Here is a 25,176-nt window from a genome sequence, read left to right as displayed (position 1 = left end):
GGGGGACGGGGAGCGGCCGGGCGGCGGCAGGGGGCAGCGGGGGGATAAAGGGGAGGCCCCCGGGGCCTGGCCTCGGTCCCCGGTCCTGTCAGTCCTGTCACGGAGGGGGGGGGGGTCTGAGGCCGGGCCGCGGGGCGCCGCGATCCCCCCCGGGGCCTGCCCGGGCAGGGCAGGGCGGTGAGGCGAGGGCGAGGCCTTAGCGAGGGGCGGCCGAGGCTCCGCGCCGAGGGGCAGCGCCTTTTGTCCGGCTGCGAGGCCACCCGGGGGGTCCGCGGGGTGAGGCGGGGAGCGCCGAGGGGGGGGGGGGCGGGAGGGGAGGCAGGGACCGGCCGGGGGGGGCACCGCGGTGAGGGGAGGGCTGGGGGTGGGGGGTCGTGTCCGGAGGAAGGAAGGAGGGAGGGAGGCAGGGAGCGGGGCGCTGCCCGCGGGGTCTGTGAAGCCGCCCCCGGTACAAGGCAGGAGGGCGAGGCTGCTCCGCTGCTGCCCGGGGAAGGTGCCCGGAGTTGGGGGAGTTCGGACGCGGTTTCGGCTGCCTCTGAGATGCTGGGTGGCGAAGGGAAGGGAATCGTGCGCGAATTATGGTAGCGAACCGCTTGACAGGTAATGAATTTCGGAGTTGAAAAGCAGGAGTTTTCTGGAGGAAATATGACAAGCTCAGAAGAGTGTTTTTTTTTTTTTTTTTTTCCTTTCCCTACACTCAGCGTAAAAACCATCGTGTCGCTGGGACCGAATATATCGGGAGCGGGAGGGAGGAAGGGGCTTGTGGGAATGCAAAGAGACAACTGAAAGGAATAATTTATAAATAGTACTAAGGGAAAAATACTGCTTTTGGTATGGAATTGGTAATATGCACAGCGTTTCTTTAAAATGCTTTTCAGAATCTGGGAAATTTTGATGTAGCGTAAGGGAGGCTGTAAGCGTTCAAACTTCATTATGTTAACTATCGACACAAAATTGTTAATTATACAAGTCTTTTGCTATTAGGATCTAGATATCTATATTTTTATAGCTGTTTCTGTTGGTTTATCGATAGCTAGTGCTTAAACAACCTGCACAAAAGTGGCAACAGCTAAATATTCTATCCTGTTTATTTTATTCAAAATCTCTGTGTACCTTTTCCATGTAAGAACGCAATTCCTGTTTCTTTCCCATCTGTTTCCATTTGGGGGAGAACCATGAGATGAGTTTTTAAACTATTTTTTTCATTTAGGTGCTGGAAGGTGTGCAAAATCATGGGGTTTCTTACATAATTTAGATGAGTTGTAATGAAGGATGCAATTTTAACACTTTGGGTTTCTAAAGGGCGTAACTGCCAAGTGGTATTTTTAAAATTCTGTGCTTGTTGGACTAGCAGTACAAAAATGAGAAAAGGGAAAAAAAAAGTCTTGATGGTAAGGTGCCCATTTAGCGGTACCCAGTTAGAGGGTCTTGTGTTTGAGGGCAGTCGGTCTGGAATTTGGCAAGGAAAATACCCTGGTGCCCTTGTTAGTTTTTTTTTTCTCTCTCTCTCTGTACTTCTGTTCTAAATGTGCAGTTGACATAGTCCACCAGTAGTAGTAGAAGAGTGTCATTAGTAAAAGAGAAGAGAGAAGGATCCTTCAGTGAGAGGGATGGGGTCTCCTTTGGAGCAATTTTAGCGTAGATGGCAGGCTCTTTTTCTGCCAGCGCAGCCCATCTTAAACCACTTATAATGTTCTAGTATTTCTTATGTTTTATTTGGGAGGAGGCATTCCCAGATTGTAAACTGTGGAAGAAATATGTTAGTCTTTAGCTTGTATATTTGTTTGTTTTGCTCTATTGTTTAAGTGTGTATTTAAGAAATTGTAATTATATTTCACGTCTGTGAGTGGGTCTACAGAATGCTTTGCTTATGGTTAGGTATCTGGATTTAGGTTACTGTAATGTCATGCAACCTTATTTTCTTCTGCTGTGGAACAGAAGAAGAAATAAATGAACACTGAAAGAAGCTAAGAGAGCTGATCTGTGGAATTGAGTTAGGTTGGACTAATAATATAGGAAAGACTTGGCTGGATAGAAACTTGAAATAATTCTGGAGAATAAAACAGTTTAGTGTGGCAGAAGACCTGTCTTACTTAGAAACCTTATTTGAGTCGAAGTGAATGCGGTTTACCTTAAACTGGTTACTGTGGGCAGCAAAGCGTTTGCAGGGTTTATTTTAGAAAGTTAGCCAAGTTTCTCAGATAACCTGTTGATGTCATTCTGAGTATTCAGGGCCTAAGTGCTGCTTCGGAGACCAGAAGCAGCCTGCAAGGCTGTAAACAATGCCATACTTCCTTGCCTCCCTCGGTCCTGCAGGCACAGCAAACACAGCAGCTGGTTACTTCTGGCTGCTGTGGAAGTAGTGTCGGACAGCACTGGAAATGGGAAAAGCTGGACTAGTTTATGAACTCAGTTGTTTGTCTGAATAAGGAGTATTTCAGTTTTGTAATGTGTGGCTCGTTATGCCTTGCATGTGAGATGCTTGTGTGTTTCAGCTTGATTAAAAAAAAAACGTTTTCTAAAAATCTAAGTCATCACACTTTATTCACCTTACTAAAACCTGAATTCTTATTTTTGAAGGCCTTAACACTGGGACTTGCTTTTCCTTCTCATTGAAACCACCCTTACTTGGCTTTAATTTGAACAGCGTGTGCTGACGTAAATGCTGTGTAACTTCTTAATACACAAAGTGGCTTTATTTTTCACACTTCTTATTTTTGAAAAACATATTATTTCATGTATTTAATAATGTGTTCTTTAATCGATCACATGGAACAGAAGTCAGAATCTCAGCCCGTGATAATATGGAGGAGTTCTGGTGTCTTGCATTCAGATTTGATTTCTTCAGTAAAGAAACCAGAGAAAATAAATGCATTGTTCCTCCTTTGTATTTTGTTTTCTTGTGTGCTTTGCTGCTAGCATTGGAAGGCAGATGCACCCAATATTTGAGTTAAGCAGGCAATATGTTACTGAAGTGGCACTGAGCGGGGGCATAGTTTAATTCTGTCTCCTATCAGACAAAATGACCTCGCCTTTGGAGCCTTTATTCAGGTCCTGAAATATTTAAATCTAGATGATGTTTTTTCCTGGAAGTTTATAAAGTGCTTTTAGTGTCTTGTTCAGCTTGTAAGATTACAGCAAGACATTGGGAAAAAAGCAAAAGAAACAAAGTTAATCGTATCGATCTTCCAGTAAAAAGAGATGGGACATTTTTTGGGAGGTCAGCTAATCAAAATAGATTTTATATCATTGCTACAGTATCTAATAAATTAACAAAATGGCATCATTAGGAGGTAAAGACAGGCTTCTGCTGTGTAATATGACAGTCACACCTCCCCCCGTTAGTTCTGTGCTTTGTGATAGGGAACCAGCGAATAAATATTGCTATGGAGGGTGAAGTTGGTACTCTGCAGTAGTGCTGTCTGCTTCATTGTAAAGTAAGCAGCTGATCTAGGTCGCTACCTCTTACACCCCCTCACCTCATGCGTTCCTGTTTTAACACTTGTTCTTTCAAGTTACCGCTTATGGAATTGAAATAAAGGTGTTTTTTTTTTTCTTTCGCATTGAGGCAGTCCTTATTTTTGTTAGCGAATGCTCTCGTTTAAACTTATATTTAATGGTTCTGTGAGAAAGTTCCTAAAGAAACACCCGTTCAAGTTAAATCTGGAAAAATAACCCTCTGTGTTGTCTGCACTTCCATTTGATACGGAAGGGGAATTACTCTCCTGCAAGACAGCTTGGTTCCTTAGATTTCTGGCTGGTCTTTCCTCAGAACTTTGCAGAGGAACATGGAACCTTTTCTGTAGGAAACACTTGGGTCTTGTTAGCCCCTTGTTGTAACAGTACAGGTGTGCCCATGTGACGAGAAGAAAACACATCCTTCTTAATGAGAGCATGATTAATTGAACTGTTTTTAATGGAATTAACATTACTCCATGAAATTATTGTTTAAGGAATTATTAACATTGCTTCATGGAAGCTGTACTCGAATTCCTACTGGTGCTTAATTGGGTAGGTGTCCCAGTTACGTTCATCTCTGTCCCTGAAGAGATTTTCTATTCTGCTGAGGTCCTTACGGACCAACCCAAAGACGTGAGAGTGCGTTTTGTATTGATTTGTGCCCAGTAGGGGTTTCGTTACGAACTATTAAATATTGTTACAGCCTATTGTAAGCATATTAAGTTAAAAGTAGTGTTAGGAGTTAGCAGCTGAGTGTAGTTGTATAAAGGTGATTTAAAGAACTAAATAATCGTGAGAAAAATGTGTTTTCCTTCACTGTAGTGGTTGGAGATGCCCTAAAAAGGTAGAATGGGTGTATCTTTGCTTTTGATACTTGTATGACAGTTACTAGGGGAGGAGGATTTTTTTTTTTCCATTTCCTTTAAATCCCTGCAAGAGTTTTTGAAACTTAGCCTTATTTGAAAACCAGATTGCTTCCAGTATTGTAATTTGGGATTGCATGGATTGGACTAAGGTTATTTTTATTGTTTGAAAGCTAACCACAGACCTGTGAGGATACATAAGAGTGGGTACGTTGTCATGCTGCATGTACTAATGTTTGCAAGCTGTGGTCAGTCTCAACATTGAGTGCTATACCAATATACATAGGCCTGCTCTTGTTATTTTCTGTGATGATTTATGATGTTTGGAAGCTCAAGGGCAATAAATTATTAAACTTTTACCTATATAATTACGTAAGCACATCTATAACTGCTTTGTTAATGCTTTAAACATTGCTTTCATGACGAACCTGGCATAGAGAGCTGAGAGAAAGGATTCAGAGGTGATAATTTTGGTATCCCTTATATGTATAATGTATAGGAACACTTTGCAAGTGTAAAAAGGTGGGTATGGAAGAACTATAATTTTAAAAGGAGAGAATAAACAACCGGGTTCAACCTCAGTTGAACCTTGAGGGAGGGATGCGTGCATGGGCACACAGTGAGAGGTCTTAAAGTGCAGAACAGACTTGCCTTGGTGAAGGGTCTGTTAGAGACCACTGAAAAGTGTTAGGGTGAAGTGAGTCTTTTTTTGCTTTTTGTTTTGCTTGTGCAAAATTTGTAATACTTGAGGAGGCTGAGAAAGAAGTAGGAATAATTGCAATGAGGGCTTCTCTTTCCTTGTATATCAAAGAAAAGTGATGGTACTTGAAAGCGAGCATCTTTTTCCAGATTTTTTGAACTGTATTTCATTGATGGTCTTAGTAGTGTGGAAAACTTCTGTAGCATAGCTCAGAAGCATTGAGGTTATCAACATTAAGGATGTCTTTTTTTTGGTATCATTCTTTCACAGCAACTGCCCTCTTCCTGATATGACTGCATGCATCCTGTTTTAAAAACTGTAACCTGACAAGAATGAGTGCTAGTAAGCTGGTCTGTGTAGCAGTTCAGAAATGGTGCTTTTTCCATTGTGAGCTTTCAAATCACTGAGTCTGCCAAGAATATTTAAGAAAATTGGATGTTCCCTCATCACTGTGCTCATGTTGTGCTATCACACAGTGAGGGTAATAAACTAAACTTTTGAGCAATTGAATATTTTTCCTTGAAGGTGTTAAAACTTATGTGTAGTAATATGAGGTTTTAATTGCAAACAGGATGTCTTAAATCTGCACTCAGAAGCCACTTTGTTTCAGGGTAAATGAAGGGAAAGTAAAAGGTATGGCAGGAGATACAGTATTTCACGTGGTGTGTGCAGGAAGGAAAGTTGCTTTTTCCTATTTTTTTGTGCCTGTAGGCTGTAAAATTACCTTTGTTAGTCTGGGTTGGATGATGCACTTATTAGCTTGGCTAGTCGGCTTTTGGGAGTTAAAGTTTTGGATTGCAGAAGAATTTCTGAAGAGAATTTCTGAGACTCCTTGATACCCTCTCTGTTCTGTTTCTTTCAGAGAACCAGGGCGCTTTTTTTTTGTTTTTTCCCATTTTGGTCCTCTTGTTCTCCTTACCTTTGTTCTTAGCATGGTAAATGGTGGTGTCTTCCTTTTGTTACTGAAACATACATTAAGATGTCTGCTTTGATGTTAGGCTCAACTATGGAAAAAAGTGCCAGCGGTAAAGGTATCAATGGTTACCACAAAGAAGTGCTAAATTAAAAGAAATCTGAGGGAAGGAGGCAAAACCATGGCTGACTGGAGAGAGATGTGGCAGTAGGTGGAGGCAGGTATTCACTGCATACTGGAGGTGTGGAACGTGGGGTGTTGTGCAGCAGCTTGACTTCATAACACAAATGCTCTGAAAATTCACAAGGAGCATGTAGAGCATGTAGTAACATTGCTAAGTATCAAAGAACAATTTTCAGTTTTATGTAGGTGGTTATTGTTGTCTTTGTCACAAATGCTAACCTGGATTGCTGTCAAAAAGTAGTGGGGAGTTATCAGCCGAATGAACTGATGTTTTGAGCATATTTTTGCTGTTTGACCAAACCCATGTTACATAACTGGCTAGAAATACAGCACGCTTGTTCTTAATGGAGGCCACAGAAACATTCAAGTTCTCCAGTTGTCATGGGTTTACTGTGGGTTGAAATGTGAGGGGAGGGTGGCAATGGCAAGAGTTACCATAACACACTTCTCAAATAATGTTTTGTTTTCCTTTGAAAAAGAATCTAGTGGTCAAAGTTTCTCTTTATTGCTTCATGCTGCTAATTCAGTAGCTTCAAGGAACTGATAAAATGTGATATTGAAATGATAGAAATTTTTGGATTTTAAGACATAAATGATTTGTTGTTTGTGAATGCTGGAGTCATTTAGCTCCTTTATGAAAATATAGGGAAAGCCCTTTCAAAGACAAATAATTTGTTTGAGCAGTGAAATAGAGCTATGTAAGAGCTGACCATGTCAAATGCTATCACTGTCTTTTCATGCTGAAAGATGCTCCTGGTGACTCCTAGTTGTGTTTTTTTTTTTGTTTTGTTTTTTTTACATGCTTATATCTGTGCAGTGGCCTTGGATTCACAATGAGGTGAAATCAAACCTGACAGCCCGCAGTTCCCCGCTAGCTGCTCCTTGCAAATCCGTATGCAGGTACTTTTGGCGTGCCCTGTATGCCAGCCTTCTAGATCAGTGGGTTGCAGTCTTTTTTTCTGTTTGTCTCTTCAGCAAAAGCATAAGGGGAATCTACGGAGTCCTGTAACTGTCACGTTAAGCCTAACGGTGACATGCTTGCTTTTTTAGTTAGCTTTGGAGGCTGGCCTAGATTAGTCCACGAAACCTGTTGTCAAGCGCGTGAGTATTTGCAGTGAGCGCTGTTGTGCACTAGCACAAGATGCTTATATAAAAACTTGGACCAGATTCTTTCAGAAAATAACTGCATATAGTCATTCAAAAGGGGATTGAAATCTTGAGTATGAAGAGGCCCAGGTAAAAAAAAACATAAAAATAAAAAAAATACCTGTTTTAAAAAATGAAGAAAAGGACTTGCCCAGTGTTCATGATCCCAGCCCAAAGTACGGCGTAGTCATGTTAGGAGCCCCTGCAGCACCCTCTGGTGATCCAAACATGCTTGTGCAGCATTTGGGGTCCTGCCTGAGCTTCTGAATGAGCCTAGCCATCGTGTGTTGGTGCAGGGCTGAAGGACGTGCTTCAGAACAAGTTTGGGCTACAGCCGGCTTGATGTTAGTGATAGGTGCTCTTGGGTTTCGCTGCCTTTTTTTTTGTCTTAACCTTCTGATTTTTTTGTCTAGGAGGAGACAGAAGTCATTAAAAAATCTGTGGACTGTCTTGGCAATATCGGCGCTAAGCAAGCGTAACGAGTGTGATTTTGTGAGATGAAAGGCTTCCAGCATCATGGCTGTGTTGCTCAGGAGCAAATGCCCCATGGTATGGGGAAGAGGGAAGGACACAGAGAATGTCTGTATTAAAATTGTTGTTCTGTCTATTACAGCCCATTTTATGGTTGACATTAAAACATGGCCTGCAGAAACTGGAGTTACCTCGTTACTTACCCAGTATGAAATGCGCTAAACTTAAACCTGGCCTAAACAAAATAGTAAGGTAGTGGTTTTGCAAGGAACAAAACTTGCAGAACTTCTAATTTTCTTCCATTATTCCCTGATCTTCCAGAACTTTCTTTGTGTACAGTGCATTTCTCTTAAATTCTTTATCTTAAATGGCCGCTAGCTGTGGCTGGGCTGGGTAGGGGTAGCTGCTGCCTGCTTGAGTGGTCCAGCAGGAGCTGCTGCCTCTCACATTGCCGCAGATGAGGTGCTTCACTTGGGGTGTGTGCAATTGCCAAGTCCAAATCTCTGGAGCATTCCATAAACTCTTAAAAATAATTGATATTTTGCTGCTGCACTAGGTTGAAACTGGCCAAATAAATCAGAAGCTATCAATGAGGAAGATTAGACTGGGCCAAAGCAATCACATTTTATTCAAGGAGGTTGAAAAGGCTGTTAGTGATAGGTCCTTCTTCAAGACTTTACTGCCATTATTGATAATTCTTTCTTAGATAAGTAAACTCTTATTTCTGAGAAGTTTTTATTTGATTTTATGGAAGTAAACTCGTAAAGGTAGGACCACTTCAAACCGTGCCTTTGGTTTCTTATTTTGCCTTGCTTTTAGTGTGCTTGATTTGACCTAAATGTCATAGTAGGCTGTGATTCATTCAGTCAGAGAAGTTAAATCTTAACATATCTTCAGTTTGATGATGCCTGCTTAAAAGTATATGGAAGGATGTTAGTAAAGTATGTGTGATCTCTTAACCAGAGAGCCTGGCCAGGATGCCATCTGCAGAACACGGTAAGGGTTTGGGGATTCTGTGTGCAATATAGGATTTGCTTCTTGTGATCTAGAATTTGAGCTCAATGGCTTGCGATCACTACTGCCTGTCCTCTGTTGCTATTTCCCTTGTCAGACTTTGGACCATAATTGTGTATGATGGTTTTATACCAGTTCTGGACAGCAGTTTGCTTTGCTTCTGCTTGCGTCCTGGGGATGGGGGTTATATCCTGAACAGGAGGTTGTTTGCATGAAAGGAAGGCAGAAGACCTGTTTGTCTAGAAACCATTCGGATTTCTGTTTCTGTGCCACGTGCATAATCTTCCCTGTGCTCCTCCTCCCTGCCAAGGAAAAGGAACAGCTAAGGGAAGGAAAATCTTGTTTTGTTCTTATGAGACACTGATAACTTCATTAAAATTCCCACTGCCCTCACCCCCTGTATGTAAGGCTCATATCTGTGTTTTACTGAGGGCTTCCTGGATACTGTTTTCTTAGCATGGTATTTTTAAGGCTGAATTGTTCAGTATCCAAACCTACCACGGTGTTCCTGAAGATACTGGCTGACTAGTTCTCAAAAGACGTTTCAACCTGCTTTTCCATCATACATTCTTCTGATGAAATGTTAATGAGAAGATGATCAGATAAACTTCTTGAAAACCTGGTACAACGTACTCATCAGCTAAGGATTTTTTCTTCGGACCTGTTTCATTTAAGGCATCTGTATTTGTTTCTGTAGCTGTCTGTCTTAATGAGTGCAGATAATGCCTACGAGCAAGCCACAGAGATCATGGTATGCTGTTCTTCTCAGGCTTGGATTACTAATTTTCTGAAGGCCTAAGGAACAACAACCCTTCATGTGAAGTTCCTTTTGTGCCTGTTAAATCTGTTAGAAGCAGGATAAAGTAAGTATTTGGATATCTGAAGTCACTCTCCCAGCTACAATTCTGTGTTGCTATCTGATGAGGAATCCTCCAGGCTTCTTATCTTCAGTAACTGAGATCACAGTTTTTGCCTCTGACCTATCTGTGCTTTACTGCTTTTAATTTTTAATGGTCTCTTCTCTTTTAATCATAATGGCTTATAACGTGCTGCACTGGCATAATTAGTTTATCCTAAAACAGTCTGATCTGGTAGCAGTGTTGGACCAGGAAAGAGACAGCCAGCCCAGCAGGAATCGGGCACTCATAGGTAAGTAGGCATTTGGGCCACAGGCCAGGAAGGAAGGAAGGAGTAGGTGAGAGTCTTTCAAAGCTGTAACAGGGTCCTGAATGTAAATGTTTCAGCTCACCTGTGTATTTACAGATGGTTTTCTTTAGGACTTTGTAATGAAAGTTAAAGTAACTAGAAGGGATCACTTTAAAAATTCTTTCAACAAAGATACAAGCAACATAGAATTTAATAGACAGACAGTTCCTCAGATATCCCTTTGCTGAGGTTGTTTTTTGTATTTGTAGCTTGCTTTATCAACTCTTACCTTTGAGAGGGAGTGAGCCTTTCTAATTTTAGCTCAAGTGCTTTCTTGTTTTGAAGTTACAAGTGTTTCTGGTCTCAGACCTTTACATTTTGAAGTATCCTACCATTAATCTATCAGCTTACCTGGGACTATGTATCCAAGTTTGATTGCCTTCTACAATTCTTACCTTGCCTTTTCCATACAGTTTCCTTACAAAAAAACAAATATGGGCAAGGAAAAACGGCTTATAGTTACATTGATTCTGAACGATAAAGTAAGTATTTAAAATGCGTGCTTTTGGAAGAGCTTGTGCTGCAGTTGTCTTTGTAGTTGCTACATGATTCGAGGGATTAGAATACTTCTTTCTTATTATGTACGAGAAAGAACTTGATATGAAATACATTCAATATGCTGTTTGTCATGTGCTTTATTTCATGATTTCTGGAATGTGTTTAATTTTGATCTCAGAAGAGTACCTCTTTCTGAAGTTGAGAAAAAGCAAAATTATGTGCCAAGTTGCCCAGCTTTTTGTTGATTAAAAACTGATTTCAGCTCTTAGTGTGATACACGTAGTCATTTGGTTAAATGCTTAGATTGTTACTAGCTGATGTTGGGGAAACAAACACTGGCGGCTCTGGACTGAAAGCAGAAAATGTTCCATTATTTCAGCATGTAAAATGATTTTTAGGGAGCATTTGTTGTGTTTTTGGTTTGGTAAATCTGCTCATTCAGGAAACTAAAAACTCTGCACTGACAAGTTTGGGTCCTGATTTTTGATCTCAGGCCCTGTAACAAAATTTGTAGAAATGCTTTCTTAGGTAGCAGTTGAATTTGTACTTGCTGCCTTGGCTCCTATTGAAAGACTAACTTGGACTCTAACAAGCAATTAAAAAAAAATCCACCTGAAGTGAAACTCAAACATTATTAGGAGAATGTGATTTACTACTACTGCCCATGTGACAGGTAAATTTTATACAGTATTTTCCACCCAGGAAGTGAGAAAAACAGTTTTAAGCATTATTGTGTGCGTTAAAGTCTTGTGTGTGCTGCAAGATTGTTTGAGGTTTTCCTGTAAATTGCAGCAACTTGAGAAATCTTGAAGGTAGTTTATTTGTAAACTAGCTCAGTTTTGTTTTGCTGGCATTGCTGGCAGTCTGCTGTATACAGCTAGAGTTACAATAAATCTGAAGATTGGGAGGTGGAACTCGATTCCCTTCCTGTTAGGGCTATACTTCACAAAAGCTTGGGGTGGCCATCGTGTTAGTATGGTTCACTTAGGTAAAAACAAAATTGTTCTGGTTATAATTCTAGACCAGATTAGGTGAAGGCAGCTTGGACTGTGAATTTAGTACATCTTTTTGAAATGCTTGGTTTCTTTTTTTATATTTTGTTGTTTCTCCTACAGTCATTAACTGTAATTACAGTGAGATTGCAGTGAACTTGTTTCGCTCTTGTGGCTAAACCCTTGGCTGTAGTAATGATGTAGGTGGTGGAGATTCTCTTCCTGTATTACTTCTACAGTGTTTTCTTGTGCCTGTTACATCTATAATGAAAATACTGTAAGCTGTCCTCAGTGCATGTGTGCTTGTTACAGTATTAATGTTTTTGTCTGAAGGATTAGTACAGAGATTATTAGAAGAGGAAGTCTAGCACAGAAATGCATCCTTTAGACTACTTGAAACGTTGGAGGATTCTGACAGGGTTCCCATGGCAGTGAATGTGTTTTCTTCTAAACACATTAGTCAGATCTTGCTGTTGTCTTCCTTATAATGCAGCATGTTGGCTGTATTATAGTCAAGATACAAGTTGTCTTAGCAAAAACTTCTAGAGCTGTGTTTAAAATAAGTGTAAAGCTGTGTTTGGCAATAAAAAACAAAAAAGCTACCAGGTTGTAGTGGTCCCTCTGTATGCGTATACAGAACTTTCTTCTCCTTCATGGATTAGAAAACTTACTTGAGTAGCAGTCTTTGTCTCTTTTTCCATCTTAAATTGTCTAACTCTTATTTTAGGGAGACAATATGAGCACAACAAATAATTTATCTGAGTGATACCTGACTGGGTTATCATTGGTTAGAGAACGTCTCTACAATCCTGCGTTGCACAACTGCGTATCTGTGAGAGAGCTGCAGTAAATAATGAACTCAGCTCTTCAGTCTAATGCACGTAACTGGCGCTCTTGAATGTCCCAGCGTGTTGAGATGCTCTCCTGGATTTCCAGGGTTTGAGCACAAGTGTAGGGAGCACAGGTGGCATGCTGGTGGCCAAGGGAGCGGTGTGTCCGGTAGGTCTGTGCCGTGTGCTCAGACATGTTACAGGCTCACAGGCCTTATCTGCATTTCGTGCACAGGCTTATCTTAATAATGCTCACATTTGAAAGACTTGCTGAGCTACTCTGCTCGAGAATGTATGATGGGAAAAATATTACTAATTAGATCTGTCTTTAAGATTAGAAACCAAATTCAGGAAAATAGTCTTTTAGTCTGTTTAGCTGGAATTGCTCAGATCCCCTCCTAGATCAAAGGTAAAGCTATATTGTGATTAAAGGTGTGACGGCAATTTGTGTAGATAAATGTATGCAGGCTACCTTTAAACTAGTTAGTTTACTGTAGCTGTGCAAGTCAATGACATGTTAGGATACCCACGGAGAGAAAGTATTTGCTTTGGTTTTATCCCTACTGCTTGAAAATCCGTGGTGTCACAAAGTGCGCTTAATTGTAGTCCCTAAAGAGGACAAAGCTGTTTCTTAATGGAGAACGTTTCTTAAGAGTTGAATTTGTCATCTGTTAAGTGTTTGAGAGACTGAGTGAGTTCAATTATGACTATTTGTGAGTGAGAAGTGGGTGGCAGTGCACCTGCATTTGGAGGGGGGCATGTCTTATCACATGGTCTCGTGTGGTTTGTAGCTGTGAATTCCTGTTTCAGCTCTTGTTCAGGTCTTTAGCAGAAAATTACTGAAACTGATACATTCCAGTAAAACAAGTGACAGCCAGCACCAGCCAACTTTTACTTTGTTTCTTTATTAAATGTGGTTTGGTCATTTTCTTGTGTTGTGAGAATGTGATTCTCAAGGTTCTTGATTTAGCAGAAACTGCTTTATAAAATGTCTATCAAAATTGGCATAAAATGCCTTCTGGAGTAGGCCTGAAACTCTGTTATAGCAAATTTACATAAGTCATTTTTTTTATAAGGAAAAAAAGCGTTGCTTTTTTTTTAGTACTTAAATTAGACAATTAGACTAAAATGAAGTTTATGGCTTTCAGTAAAACTTGTAGCTCAAGAATCTGTCTGTGCTTCAGATCGATGCTTCTGCTGGGAGAAGAAAGCTTTGGCTCAGTCGGCCCTCACAGATCATGAGAGCTGGTGAGCTCAGGGTTTTGGTTCACTTAGGACTCTGTGACAGAGGCTTCTGTTGAGCAGATCCAGATCTCGTGGTGCTGATAGTGGTTGGCTGGTGGTGGTAGTTCTACTGTGTTGTTGTTAGACCTGACCGAGTGGGTGCCTGGCTCTGAGAGGTCTCAGTTTTAACTGTGGGGCTTAATTCTGTAGAGTAGAACTTCCATCGTCTCCTTAGGGAAAAATATGGAAAATAATATATATATAAAAAAAATAAATTTCCAGTGAGTGCTGTGTTTTTCCATTTGTTTTCAGTTCTTCAGCTGTTACCTGTAGGTTAAATTACAAGTTTGAATTGTTGTCTGGAGCACTTTGTTAGGCAGTTGTTTTAGCAGCAAATGTTACTTTTATTGCCAAACTTTGCTTTGCTCAAGTGTTTAATTGTTGAGGAAATACAAGATTGGTGCTTTGCCTTGCCATTGAACCTGGTTGATTGCTTTCTGACCCTGGTGCAAATGCTTTAAGCCTTGTCTCCCTACCTATGTGCAGGTTAACAATCTCTAGTCCTGTTCTGCCCTGTCACGCGGACAGGGAACAGTATTTTGAAGAGGAGAGGTGGCGTGCCCTGTGATATGGCTAAAATGAAGTGACGTAACCAGATGAAGCTATGCGGGGTGTGACTTGGTGTGACGATTTGGAAGAGTGAACGTTTTGGACTTCAGCTATGTATTCCTTCTAATCTTTTTTTTTTTTTTTTGAGAGTGATGCAAACAGACCAGAAGTATTTGAGCCCCAACTTTTCTACCCTTCTCTGTTTTTTCTGTAGCTTTCATTCATTTAATTTTCCATTGGGTAGATACGAGTTTTCTGTCAGATCTATCTAGTACATCTGACCTACTCTCAGTAACTATCTTTTTTTTTTCTTTTCATAATATCTTCCCTTCCGCTTCTGATTTGCCATGTAATGCTCTCAAGAATACAGTTTCAGATCAGTCAGGTGCATATATCACATGAACAGGGCTTTATTCCTTGTTTCCACTTTGTGTCTGGAAATGTCTGTGCTCCCAAACTGATCAATTATATATCAATACTTTCAGGAAATAAAACGCTTTGATCTTAAAATCTGCATAGCTTTACATTTTCTATGTCATGTTTTTATTATTAATGTTTAGGTAGATTTTGATTTCTGTTTTTGCTTCTTGTTTGTTTTCTGAAATACAAGAGAACTGTAACACATCAAACAGTTGCAGATAATTTAATGCCAAGTCTCTACCAAGGTCAGCATTTTTTAAATATTTTGTGTAATACTGAGCATTGTTCTTAGTCAAAACATGTTTCAAGTGATCTGTGGAACCTTAATATTATTTGCTTGCAGTAGAAACATTTGTATTTCAATGTTTACTGTATTGGTGCAATATCAGGTATCAAACTTCTGAATGTGTTGTATACTTGTAATGCGCCTTTACATCGTTGTTCTGTAGTGCTGTGGCTTTGTAGTAGTTGGTCAGAGTGGTATGTAATTCTTCAATCATCAAGATGGAAATAAGTTTTCAAATACGATGTAATGCCAAAATGGGTTCAAGCCTGATGCAAATACAGTGATTGCTTAAGTATCTGAGCAGTAACAAGTCAAGTGCTGGGTCTAGCAAAAGCGGACAATGGGACCCTGGGACCCTGATGGGCTAGGCTTGCCTTTTTGACAGTTAGAAGGAGGTGAACCACAGTTCCTGAAAAAAGTGGTTTTTGTTTTTTTTTTCTTTGCAACAACACTTTCTGTGCTCCCATGGGGTAGGGTGTGGGGACTCCTTACCACCAGCTGCACAGTGCCCAGGTGGCCCAGATTGAGTATGAAAGCTATCAGGTGGAATGCTGCCCTGTACCAGTGCTTAGTCAACATGGTGCTACTTGACCACATAAAGTATCTTCATCATGCTTATGTGTGGCATGAAGTAAATACAGATTCTCCATGTAGTTAGTACAAGTGTTTCTCCTGGTTCATTCAAAAAAAAAAAAAATCTTTCCTGCTTTGCAGAGATGATGGGGTGCCTCCAGCATGGTCCCTTAAGCATTGTATTATTTTTGAGGAATGTGAAGTGAGATGTACCTCAGTATGGTGTTGTAATCATAAACTTTATGAAGCATGAAAGCAATAACATGAACCTTTATATTCATTAATTATACTGAAGTTGTAATGTCTGAATGGAACCCAGTCAGTGTATTGGGACCATACTGTAAACTTGAGCTAGTTTGGTGTATAACCACTGAGTGAATGAAATTGCAAAGGTTCTACTGTTTCTCTTCTGTAAAAACATGATGTGCTGTATCTCTGCCACTGTATTATTTGATAAACTGCTGCTTCATTAGTCTCTGCAGGCTAATTTAAGGAGCTACTCAGATTACATAATGAGCAATCATTAAAATATCATCTACTCAAAATCCAGCTATTTATCACGGCATAGCTGTAGGTTTGCCTCCCTTTATGTTAGCTTGATCTGCCCATGGCATACTTCCAGGTGTCCTTCTGACAGCGTGGAGAACCAGGGATGTCTGTGCCTTCTTGTGGATTTACTGCTTGAGTGGAACAGGTCTAGATGTGTTCATAGTACACAGCAAACATGAAGTTGCATCTGAAGCAGGTACAGGGGATAACTTTAAACTAGCCACCGTGCATGTGGTTTCGTTAGCAACAGTCTGAGATTTCCATGTGTGAGCTAGTGGCCTAAATATTTACTAAAGGTCTGGATGTTCTCCCCTGCCTCCAGCTTCAGCGCTGAAGCTTATTGTGATTACACTGTTACTGATGAGTATTTGAGTTGAAGGAGTTAGGCTTTCCTCTGTGCTTCTGTAAAGGAAAGGATTAATGTGAATGCAGCAGAATACAGATACTTTTCCAATCTGTTTTGAGCTCTGTGATCAAATCTATTTCCGTTTCATTTTGGCTTTCTCCGAGGCAGTGGGCTGCAGCCATGAACCACGGTATCTGAGGTGCCCCCTGTGTTAGTTCCTGGGCAGCTTTTAGAAGACGTTTCCTTCCTTTGCCCATCGGGCTGGCATTTGCTGTGGTATCAGTTTTTGTGGTATGACATCGGAAAGTGCAGCGACAGAGGTTGATTAAATATTTGAAGTGTGCACTCAGTTTTGACAACTCAGATTTGTTTGCACTTGTTATATGCCAATGTGTGTATATTTATATGTCAATATATGTAGTGACAATGTGTGTCTTTATATATCAATATCTTTTATAGAGAACATCTGCTATGAAATTGTTAGAACAGCATGCCATGAAGCTTATTATGTGTTCTAGTAGCTATTGTGTACCCAGTTGGTTTAATAAACCACTAAAACATTTCAAACGTAGTTAAATATCATATCTGGTTAATAACGTGTCCAGTTTTGAATTTAATCCATCTTCTATGTCACGCATTATGGACTAAAATCTTGTAACTTTTTCCTTAAATTTGTTTAATGAGAGAATAAAAGACAAAGAAATGAGCTTTGGAGTCTTGAATATTAAAACCTCCTAATGTAAATAACAAATGTGAGGGTTACATGTGTGTTCTAAAGCACTAAGTGGGTTATGGTAGAACTGGCACACTTAGTGCTCTGTTGGCATAGCTTTTCCCTTCGGATGATTGTTTGGAATGTGCGGCCTCTTTGTATATTTGCTGTAGCAGAGCTAAACTCTAATGTCACTTGCGGGAGAAATTTAATACAAGGGGCCTGTACAGAACCGAGCTGCTGCCATGATAGCATGTGGTATATTTAGCATGCATGTGTCTAGTAACCATGTGATCTTACGCATGTGAATGAAGCAAATTCTCAGCAGTTATTTCCCTAATTATTTTCAGAGTTCTGTTAATTAAATAAAATGTTATCAAACTATGGCTCTGTTTGTAACTGAGAAGTAACCAGCCGAGGGATTTGGAATACCAAAGCCTTGTCTTCATATCTGTGGAAAACAGGAGTCAGAATTCCAAAATACATGGAATTTTTTAATCCACCTTCATTTTAGGAGTATTTTGTTTGGATTTAGGCTGTTAGGATTCACAGTTTTCTTCTGCTGTGATGACTGAAGGTTAATTTTTAAATGAAGTATGAAAATAATCTGATTCTTAGGTACTTAATCTATAAGAAAATCTACAAATTGTGAATTTTCACAATGCTGTGATACTGTCAGAAATTTTTACTGGTATCTGTGTTTAAAAGTTCATGTGTCATACACGTTCTTTGCATATTTAACAGGCAGCCATTTAGGACATTGTGCTGGGAAGAGTGGCACGTATAAATCCACTATCAGGACAGTGTAGCAAGGCAGATAATCTCTTCAATGCCACATTATCTCTCTGATAGAGAACCCTGGTAAAATTTAATGCCAACTTTTTGGATGGTGTGGTGCTGAAAGTGTGATATTGATGTTGGTTTACTGTTTTCAGGGTTTTTGACATCTTATTCTGTGTGGAAAGAGTGAGCTGGCTTGCATGTTATGCCCAGTTGCACGATACCATTTAGCATGCAGCAGCAAGGTTCTTCTTGCACTTTGAGAATGGGCCCAGATGAATAAAAATGTCCTAGGCTGGCTCTAAGCCCCAGAGCGCAGTTTTGATACTGAATGTGAGACAATTTCTAATGACCCATAGCCAAGGGATTTACTTAGCCTCAGAGCTGCCTAATTGCATTCTGCAGGCTTAAAGTTTCAAGTGGGTTCTGAGTGCTTTGGGAGCTCCTTTCTTCTTCGTGTCCAGTGGTCACACACAATGCCTTGAATCTCTTGCCAGCAAGACTTGGCCAAAAGCATGAGAAATGAGTGGCTCCACCTCCCCTCGCTATGAATTAAATTGTACATGTTCCAGCTGGTAACTTCTTTTTCCCACCATTTCCTGTTGAAAAGACTGTAGGCACTTTCTTCCAGCTAACAGGTGGTTGAAGTGTGTGTGTGGGTTTAATAGCATTTCTCTAGACTCACTGTCATTATGGCCTAGTAAGTTCCTTCAGTTTGAAGATACTGCCTATCAGGTTCTCAGGGTTTGGTAGGTACTGCATTAAGAAAAATTAGAAGGAAGCCCAGTAGACTTTCTGTTGAGTATTTTAATACTGTTTTGCTATGTGTGCCATTAGACAGCCTTAAACAGAGCAGAGAACTGAAATTATCCCTTAATGTAGCATGATAATGTTAATGCTCTCAGGTGTAGAGGCATGTACCTTAGCATCCATGCTGTTTCCTAGGCCTCCATAATATAATTGTTGGAAGCCAAGGCTGGTGTTTTTAAGTGCTTCAAAATATCAAAATTCTTCTCACACAAAGCTCCTGGATTAATAGTGTATGAAATCAACAGTGACCCCTTAGAGTTGACGTTTTGTTTTTCATAACATTAAAACATTTTCCTAGCAGTCTGGATCTGTGACACTGCAGAAGCAGTGATAATGCAGATCTCTGTCCAAGGCTGTCATTTGTTTGCAGTTGGTTTGTCAGTGCTACTGACAAGTATTTATTAATTTCAGTTTTGTGATTTTTAGCTTGCTTTTTCTTGTGGCTCTTGCAAATAAATTGTGGTTACAAGAACCAAGTCTTCTGCTTAATTGATTTTGCTTTCGGAGAGCCAAAGAATACCATGTTCTTCCTTGAAGTATCTTCCCTTAAAATGAAGCTTGGACAGTGAATGGGAACTGGTTTCTTTTTAATGTCTGTTTGAGTCTATTAAATTAAAACAAACATGCCAACATGTTCATTTCTTTGTTCTACGCTTGATGGCATCAAATTGGATAAAATGCCCAGATAAACTTAGTGTTAACTCTTTTTCCTGCTGTCTTCCATCATTTTTGTCCTCTGTTCTTGGGGCTTTCCTGTTCTCTGTAGTGCCTTTCTTCAAACTGTAGGGACTGAGCATCTGCCCTGAAACTGACTGGGATTTGCTTCAAAACAGAACCAATGGCGAAGTTTGATAGCTGTCACATGTGAAGCCTGTAGGGAATGTTTCCATCCTGTTCATAAATGTTTTGACTGAAGACCTCTCTACTGAAACAACTAGGCAATGGCAGCTATTTGAATCAAATGAGATTCTGAGTCTGAGGATTCACTACGTAAACTAGATACTTAACTGTCTGTGCCCAAATTGATGGCTTGCAAATACTGCAGTTGGACTGACTTGGTAGCATGGAAGCCTGAAAGCAGAAATCTTAGTGTTCTCTGCTTGAGCTGAACCTCAGTGCACTGCTACTTTCTAGATGCTCCACACCAGTGCAGTAAAACCACTCTTGTGCGTCCGTGTTGGTTAATGAACCATGCGTTTATGGCAGTATTCAGGTTTCATAGGGTACTTTTTCTAATGTGGAATTTGCGTTTGTTGAGCAAGTGAGGCGTACAAAGGGAAGTGCCTGTCATCTAGAAAGGCTTGCTAATCAGGTACTGCCATCAAAACGAGGTATCTTTAGTGTTAGACGAAGAGGAAAGAAAATCTTCAGGAAGCCAGAAAGAGAAATCTTCACGAGTATTGATTCAGGTTTTATGTTAAGATTAGTGTTTACTCAAAGTTGGAGGGTGAGCTTGTCTTTTGTATCTTCCCTTGGAAAGCAGGCAAATGCTTATAGTGCAGAGGATGTGTCCGCCCCTGCACCCATCAGAGCTATGCACTGGGGAGGACGGTGGCACTGTGCGCTGGTGGATTTGTACAAATATAAACATACAGCATGATCTTAGATGTGTTTGTGCAGGGGCAAAAATTTATTAGCTTCAGATGAAGTCAGGAGCAGCAGCTTTGAGAACTGGCTTAGATTTTTTTTTTCCTGTTGCAGGACAGGTAAAACACAACATTTTATGTTTTTAATAAGAATTATTTATTTTAAATCTCAGTTTAAAATCTGTTTGAGTTGGCTGCAGGATGAAATGTAGCTGAAAAGAAACTGTCAGTCCGCAGTTTGTCTGCACTGCAGTGTAAGTTGCTGGAAAGTTAACTTTCTCTGGTGTGAAGATAGAGACAGGGTTTTGTAGTCCTGTGGTTTTTTTTTCTTTGCTTCCTTTATGCAAACTGGATTTATTTACTTAAAACTTTTGTAGTCCAGCCTCAAGAGTAGAGTATGTTTGAGATGGGAGCTGGGAGAAAAGTAGAATTCAGTCACCAACACAATTTCTTAATTAAACTCTATTTTATTAAATTTTTCTTCCATTTCTTCTGTGCTGTCTGAATATCTTGTAATTCATTACTGGGTTTTCCCTCTTATTTGCGATGAATTGACTGTTCAGTTTTCGATAAGCAGTGTTTGGCCTCATGTAAAACTTGAGAAGCATCGGAGAGAATGAGTGGGGCTATGTAAGAACAGGGAAGGATGGAACTGAATAACCACAAGGTTTTTGCCGTACGCTTTGTAGCCAGTCAGTTTTGTATTACCATGTATGTTGCAATGGGATTGAAGAGCTAAGTGAAAGGTTTCAGAGTCATATATGAAAGCAGGTGTGTTCAAAGGTACTCCAGTCTTAGAGGGGAAAATGTGCTTTCAATACAGACAAAGGCAGCAGCGATAGCGATGCACATATAAGGCCCTGGTTATGCTGCCCCTTCTAGGATCTGTCTTTGCTGATGCAAGTGAAATTGGAGCCTGAGCACTGGTATCTCTGCTGTTTGCCAGCTAGCTGTCAATATTTATTGCTTCAGCTGCTGCAAGGCTTCAAGTCAGCATGTAAAAGGTTTTCATGTCCTAAAGGCCAGGAGAACTCAACCTTAATATATGAGTTTTTTCTTTCTTTTAGGATATAACATTTCTTACGGGGAAAAATGGAGTTAAGTGTGATGTTTCTAAGCAGGTTCTTGAAATTTGCATTTAAACTGCATGGCAGTTGGCTGTGGTTCTCCCTTTTTATCCCCACAACTCCATATGATCATATGTTGACAGAAGATTTACTTTGAATAAAATAAGATGCTGTAAAATAATACTTGTAGCATCTGATTTTGGTATATAGAATCCACTTTCATGAGTACATTTAATATGTGGGATTTTTTCTTAGGTGAATTACTGTGTAGTTTTTCACGGAGATGAGGTGCTTTATTGTCATACCAGGACGGAATGGAAGAGCACCAGTTCCTCTTCGTGCACTCCAGTGATACTGTTAGAACAACAACAAAATATTTCTGTGCCTTAATAAGTCTTATCGCTTCACATGCAGGAATTTAACATCATTTTAACCACTCACTTCTCCAAGCTCAGAGATTGCCTGAAGTCTCTGACCTTGCCCATGGCATACTTTCATAGAGCCACCTCCCAGGACTACAGGCAGCGTTGGGAGTTTTGTAGTGGCATGCAACTGCTCTTACCAAAATAAGATACTGCGATTAACGTTTACTGTAGCAGGTTCAACTAATACCTAGAAGCAAAGTCATTTTTGTTTGACTTTTACATGTTTGCTTTACAACCCAAATGAGCTCCTTGGGCCTCTCTGATATTTTTTTGTCGGAGATGAACAAGCAGATAGGATGGATGGAAGGGATCCAGCAGTGTATGTGAAATGGGTACTGTTTTCTGTAATTTTCCTTGCAGATTTAAATTGTTGATGCAATAACTACATGTTGAGATGTCCACTTTGACTATCTAATAGTGCAAGAGACCAGGCTCATCATGTAGTTTTGCTTCAGAAGTGGTTCTCAGGGCTGCTTGCTGGCATTTCTGGCAGTTTATTTGATAGGATAAATTTGATTTTCTTTTCCAAAATCAGGAGAGTAAGCTGTGTTATAGTTCTTACTTAATTTTTAATGCCTAATGGTGGATCTGAACATTGAGCTGTATTTGTAGTCTGTGATCCCTGAGTGATCCTGGTTACCACCAGATCAGGGCAGGCATTATGTCGAGCAGTACTTGGCTGATGAAGTGGTGAAGACAGAAGTGTCTCCCTTTCAGTGTGAAAAAGCTTGCATTTGCATCTAATGCTGTTTGTGCACGTTAATTGAATATCCTCGTTTTAATGGAAGAGGTTTTCAATAAGGAGACTCTGTGATAATCTGAGCCTGTCTGGGCATCACCCTCAGCTTTTGGCTACTTAATGTAATTGCAAATAGGCCAGTCACCATACATTAAGATCCAGCTTGTGTGATGCTTTGCTTCTCTTATTACTCCTGCCCTTGGTTAAGTCCTCAGTGATGTAGTTTATCAGAAGGCTTTGTATATTTACATACGGATAACTGAATTGATCCTTGGTTGGGACCTCAATCAAATCTGTCTGGGCATTCACTTAAAATTCTGCCAGCTCTTATCTTCTCATTCAGGCCTTTTTAGTGTCTCTTCTTATTTTGGCTGCTGGGGTTGGGTAGGTTTTGTAAGTAGGATTATGGCTACACTAGGGAAAAGCAATTCTATGGCCATGCTTAAAAGGTGCATTTAAGGTTTGCTTTCTTTTGGCAGGTTTAAAATCATTTTCATGAGAGGTGAAAAGTTTGGGAGTTCTTAAGATTCCTAATGCAATGTTTAATGGTTTTAATACAATAGCGGGAACAAGTTGGGCAATCTGTTCTCTTGGAGTCACCGAATGTTTTAAAGGATAAGTCATTTGATTTCAGAAGTTGTTGATGTTATTTCATGCTATGCACCACTTGAATTGTAGATTTGCTCTGAAGCAGTGATGTTAGTTAGGATCAAATGACTTAAGTTTTGTATTTGTTGCAGGCTGTGAGAAATGTGAAATCAAATTGTTTTGTCATATGCTCTGCCTTTCAGGTATAACATAATAGAGTTATTGTAGCATTGTGAATTTCTGCTCATCAGCTAAAGCATATTAATTGGCTGTGTGTGCTGGTTGGTTGCCATTGGTATGGAAAAAACGTTTCAAAGTTAGTTAATTTTAGAATTAGGTTTCTATTCAGAGAACAGTTCTTATCTGAAGATTCAGTGTGCTGTGATCAGTAGTGTAAGCAGTGTCTTTATATGTGAATCCAAGTGGCTCGGTTCATGTCAATAACATGAACAATGAGAGTACTAGATGTCATCTGCCAATAAAGTTAGTGTTAATCAACAGAAGAAAATATTCTGAATAATATATATATATATGTATATTTTAAAGTGGAAACAGATTTCAGCAGTGTGTTCAGGTGTTGGGGTATGTTTTTAAATGTAATTAACTCTGTCTCTAGTAGTTTGCCCACTATTCTATTTCGTTAGTCTTAGCTTGCAGTTGTTTTTAGGAATGTAGGCAACTAAACGGAGGGCAGTGGCCTCAGGCTTAAGCAAGAAAAACCAAGTGCTATTCAGAACTTGGATCAATAAGGTGCTTTTAGGTCTGCTTTTAAAAATGGCTACTAAAATTAGAGAGTTCATGGGCATCAGGTGGTTTCCTTTGTGTAGGTGCGTAGCGCCATGTCCCTGCTTCCATTAACGCTGTCTTCTACCTGGATTTAGTCTTTTGCCATACATCACTCCTGAGATGCAGCTGAGGAGATTACTCACTTTGTTATTTTATTAATTGCCACCTGTCTGTCTCATTTACGTTCTGAAACATTTAGATTACAAGGACACTGTCTACGTGCATGTTTGTAAAGGATCTGCCCTGTGAGACCAGCTGTAGTACACTTCTTCCCCTATTTTCCCTCCCCTGCCAAAATGATGTTTTAATTTACTTGAATACAAAATGGCTATTTGCGCGAAAGGACACAGGGAATAATTCACTGGACCTTGTTTTTTTATCTCAGATGTACAGCATATTTTTTTTCTTATTTAGAAGTTTAAACTGGTGATGTATCTAAATTTTAGAAGAAGAGACTGAGCTTTAAACAAATGCAGCCGCAGAAGCAGAATCTTAGTACTAACCTTTGTTAGAAACACGTAGGTGTCTTCATGGCTTGCTGAATGTCTCATTGAGGCATGCAGGCTGTTTCTGGCATTATGTTGTCGCGTCTCTGGTTTATAATTGTTGCACTTCAACAATATGACTGCATGCTGTTATTTAATCAGACATTGAATAAATGATCAAGAAAGCTTTCCGGATAATTGTTTAGTGGTTTAAAGCTTCTTACAGATTCTTTGATGCGTGGTCTCTCTTCTGTTTTTCTCATTTTTCCTGTCTTGTCCCCTTTAAAAGGGACACCTGGATCCCAGGGAATGCTCTGCAAGAGCAGAGGTGTGTGTTTGGTGAGAAATAGTTGTGGGGACTACCTGTCACAGCAGGAGGAAGAAGGAGAGAGGCAAGGAGCTTGGGGCCTGCAGCTCATGGAGAGCCTGAGGAAAAGCTGAGAGACAGGATCAGGAAGAAACAGGTAGCTAAGAAGGAGCTAAGCCATGGGAAGAAATTGCCTGAATACAGAGGGAGAGCATGTGGTGCTTTGCCTCACACAGCCTCTGACTGAAGCTAGACTTGCAAATGAAGACATCTTTCAAGGTGTCCAGGTTTCAGCTGGGACAGAGTTAATTTCCTTCCTAGTAGTTGGTGTGGTGCTGTGTTTAGGGTGAGAAGAATGCTGATAACACGCTGATGTTTTAGTTGTTGCAGAGCAGCACTGACACGAAGTCAAGGACTTTTCAGCCCTGACAGCAAGGAGCCTGGGGGTACAGAGGACCTGGGAAGGGACACAGCCAGGACAGCTGGCCCCAACTGGCCCAAGGGATGTCCTGTGCCATGTGGCATTGGGCTGAGCAACAGCGGTGGGGGCCTGGGCTGGGGGGGCAGCTGCTGCTTGGGGCTGGGCTGGGCTTGGTCAGCGGGTGTTCA

At 40.3% G+C, this 25,176-nt stretch overlaps 1 protein-coding gene across 9 annotated transcripts in view; it reads left to right on the top strand.

Annotated features, from left to right (window-relative positions):
* The window catches only part of MEF2A (myocyte enhancer factor 2A), an 88,885-nt gene that overhangs the window by 4,084 nt on the left and 59,625 nt on the right, over positions 1 to 25,176 (top strand). The window contains exon 1 of one of the 9 annotated variants that reach the window (XM_068695908.1): positions 436 to 600. The exons of the other annotated variants lie outside the window; for them this stretch is intronic. The gene's annotated coding sequence lies outside the window, so the exon portion shown is untranslated. Of the gene's footprint in view, positions 1 to 435; positions 601 to 25,176 lie in introns of those variants that run through there. 9 annotated transcript variants of the gene reach the window in all.

This window comes from Anas acuta, chromosome 12 (assembly GCF_963932015.1).
Source record: "Anas acuta chromosome 12, bAnaAcu1.1, whole genome shotgun sequence".
In the NCBI taxonomy this organism is placed as follows: Eukaryota; Metazoa; Chordata; class Aves; order Anseriformes; family Anatidae; genus Anas; species Anas acuta.
This window is presented reverse-complemented; position numbering and strand designations above follow the sequence as displayed.